Raw genomic sequence first — 4,186 nt, forward strand, 5'->3', positions numbered from 1 at the left:
ACACAAACAGAAAACGTAAAGGGATCAAAACTAGGGGACACTAAGATCCCAACTCCAAGGAAGGCACCAATCGATTATGCACGTGTCCTGAGCTCTCCAACCCACACCTTTAGACACCTATACACACTCCAATCAGACTCAACTGACTCCTCTAGATGTCCTCATAGGTTAACACTAACCTTCTATACCTCTAATCTTCCACCTTTATAGCCTAGCTCACCTCCTCGGATAAACAAATAACCAAAATCTTCCCTACACTACAAGGGATTGGGCTCATACCCGCGCTCTTAGCCGCTAAAAATGACTTGTGAAAAAAAGTAGCGGGCCCGTGTATCAGCGCGTGTATTCTCGCGGCCACAGACATGCGTGTAAAAACGCGTGTAAAGTACCTCTCAGACGCGCGTATACACGGGTGTGTAGCCGCGTTTTTTTTTGCAGACGCATTAATACACGCCAGTATACACGCGTCTTCTTCTATTAGACGCGGTTATACACGGGTGTATAGCCGCATCCTGTTCAGTTCCAATGTCCCAGCCGCGTTTTTACTTGCGTCTGTACACGCGTTTATTTTATTTAGATGCGCTTATACACGCGTTACTGCCAGTTTATACGCGTGTATACACGCGTTATTTCCAGTGTATCCGCGCAGATACACGCAATTTTTAGCAATTTTGACGCGTTTATACACGCGAACAGAGAGCAAAAAAAAAAATCCAGAGAGTGCTATTTGGTGCCTGAATACTGTTCCAGCATTCCAGCACCCAATAGCACTCTCTGGTTTAGGGTTTTTGGTGCATTAGACCATCCACGAAGAACATATGCACGAGGGAGATTAAGACAAGAACGACATGAATGCATACATTGTCATTACACGATTCAAGAGAGCCATGAATGTAATACTATCGATCAATCAATTCAATATTACTATCAAAATTTCATACATGTATACAAGGGAGTCCATATCTCGAAGTAGCCCATGGCTTGAGTTTACAAAAAAATATATACAATCACATCCTAAATATGGAATGTGATACTACAAATCTGAGTACTACTCAGACCCAGATGATGACTCGGTGCTCCCCTCATGCTCAGATGAGCTCGCATCGGTCGGAATGTCCGAGGAGTAGTGCTCACGTCCACCCTCTGCAGCGGCGGCCGGTGGATCATCAGCAGCTTGTGCCTGTTCAAGTAATATATAGTATATAAGTATATATATATATATATATATGCATATCAATAAACCAAAACCATTCGTTACGAATTTTCAAGTACCTGTCGACCGTATGGTCTCATGGCCAACTCAAACTGCGCGTCCGTAATACGTCCCTCGGCTCTGAAGATGGCCCACGTGTCACGTCTGCTATGCCGGCGAGCATACGCAGTATCGTGGGTTGTGGGCTTCCTCCCCGTAACCCGTCGCTGTATCATAATCAACACAATTTGTAAGATTAAAACAATTCATAGAATCAATGAATTAAGTAAACAATCAAATAAAGTGACAGGATACTTACGAACTCTGCCTCCCATGACTCGACGCCGCCAGATCCGAAATGCGAAGATCCAACGGTCTCCATCTGGATCCGTCGTGCCTCCACATGCTGCCTGCTCTTCACGCCACCCTCTGCTCGTTTCTTTGCCTCCTTCCACTCGCGTTTGTGCGCAGTGGCAGGTTTCTCGGCAGGATAGCCACCCGCAGCTACATTTAGCCGGTCATCGTACGCGAGTTTTTTAAGGTGAGATCTTTTATTACTTAAGATCTCCCTTATTCGCGTCCTTCCCCATACATCCGAGAATGTAGCATGTGGGGGATTGGGGTACCGACTGTGTACAGCCTCTATCACCTCCCCAACTAATCGGCTATTTTGATCTTTAAATTTAATAAAACAATTTCTATATGAGTTTGATACTACCCCACGCATGTATTCCATTACCTCCCTCCCCCTCGCATCCATCACTATCCCGCCCCTATCCGTCACATCATAGCAAACCACTCTCTCCATCTCTCTCATCTCCTCCTCTTCCGAACTGTCTCCTCTAACTCTTCTCCCTCTATCTCCTCTCTCACCCCGTGCCCTACTACCTCCCCCACCTCCCCCACCTCCCCCACCAAAGCACCCGCCGCATCCTCCCCCACTCCCACTCTTCCTACTGCTGCGGGTGGAGTCACGACTGGGGGATTGTCTACGTGACGGTGGCTGTGAGCCCTGACGTGACGGTGGCTCTGAGGGAGCACGTGATGGTGGCTGTGAGGGTGTACGTGAGTGTGTCTGGGACGAGGTATGTCTCCTCGGTGGACGTGGAAGAGGAGAAGCTGCATGCCGTCTCGTCGGACTCGGAGGAATAGACGGCACTGGAGTGCCCTGGATACTCGCGACAGGGGTATAGACACCAGGCAGGGAAGGAGGGGGATGGACATACATATACTCTGTAAGCTCAACCGGACCAGGTTGGCGCCCAAAGTGATTCATCATCTCCATCAACCAATTGCTGTACGCAAATGGATCGGATGAAGAACCTGGAATATCCATAAAGAACCTGCAACAAACATCATCATGTACATCATGGGCTGTCTCTTGACTCACACATTGTCATTACACAAGTCAAATGCCTGCAAACCCTGAAATCTGAAACGCGGCAGTTTTCTGTCTGCAGAAACGCGTGTATACACCCGGCAAAAAACGCGTGTATATACCCGGCAAAAAACGCGTGTATATGCGCGTGGAAAAACTCTGCAGACAGGTTACACGCGCTCCTACACGCGTTCTTACACGCGACCTGCGAAAAAAATTTCTCGAAAAGACCGACCCCCCGACAAAAACAGAATGTCCTTACAAAAGGACCAGCCATTGTCGCCCCTGTCAGGATGCAGCAACCCAATCGTGTGCAAAAAGACAAACCCAAAGAGCAAAGAGCAAAGTAAACAAATCTGACAAAAGAGACAAGGCACAGGACAAAGTGACTCACCTCTGAAAAAGTGAGTCCTCTCTGCTCCTTCTCTGCTCCCTCCTTCTCCCGTGTGTGTGCTCCTTTCTCTGCTCCCTCTTTGCTGTTGGAAGAGGCGAAAACAGGCGCACTGTTGATTTCTAAGTTCAAAATCTATATTTGGGGAAGGCGGGCTATGTTTAGTTTAAATATGCCGCCGCGTTTATGTGTGCGTTTATATTCGCGTATATAAACGCAGGTATATTCGCGTGTACATGATTGTAGCTGCGTTTATACACGCGTTTTGCAGATATTAGCCGCGTGAATACACGCGTTTTTTAGGAAGTAGCCGCGTTTATACACGCAAATTGTAGGAGATAGCCGCGTGAATACACGCGTTTTTGTGCTTTCATTAAAAATATATAATGAGTTTGTGTTTTCTGATTTGTACACAGGATGTCATCAACCTCTTCAAGCAGTTCTGAGGAAGATGAGACAATGCGTCATCGTAATCGCGATGTGTGGTTGGGACAACGGATCAAATGTATGTGTAATCGATGTCAAGGATGCATTGTACGAGCACGTCGAATTACCTTGAATCATATCTCCATGTATGGAGAATGGAATCAAACAGGTTTGGAGGTGAGTAGATGTAAATTGATGGTATTCAAATGACTCATGGTATCCAAATTAAATTAATAGAGTTGTAACATATAATTTGATAAATTGAAGCAGGATGCAGTACCACACCCTAACATGGTACCCTACGCGCGACGAGAGCACGTAAAGCGTCGACGAGATGATGCTGGAGCTTCGGGATCTAATGTCAGAGATGAGTGGGAAAGGGACGACAATAGCCCTGCACCTCACGAAGTTGTGGAAGAGGAGGTGCTTGATGATATGGTGCGAAATCTTTTTAAGGATGATCCCAAAGGTATGGACGACGATGATATGGAACAAGAGCATCTTTATAAAGCTTCATCGACACCGGTGTTTGAAGGGTGCACATTCTCAGTTTTACGTGCTTCCCTTGAACTACTTAATATACAAACAGTTTATGGATGGAGCAATGCAAGTCTTGACGCATTGTTGAAGTAAGCATTCTAACTTATAAATTTGAATTAGTGGTTTAAGGTTTAGGATTTAAGACTAATTATAATTGATGATATTGGATGCAGGCTATTGTCAAATATGCTTCCAAAGGAAAATAGACTGCCCACCTCAAGAGACATAGCGAGGCGCTATGTGACATCTCTTGGAGGAC

Source organism: Cibotium barometz, chromosome 58 (assembly GCF_041138505.1).
Source record: "Cibotium barometz isolate CiBa-2024 chromosome 58, ASM4113850v1, whole genome shotgun sequence".
In the NCBI taxonomy this organism is placed as follows: domain Eukaryota; kingdom Viridiplantae; phylum Streptophyta; class Polypodiopsida; order Cyatheales; family Cibotiaceae; genus Cibotium; species Cibotium barometz.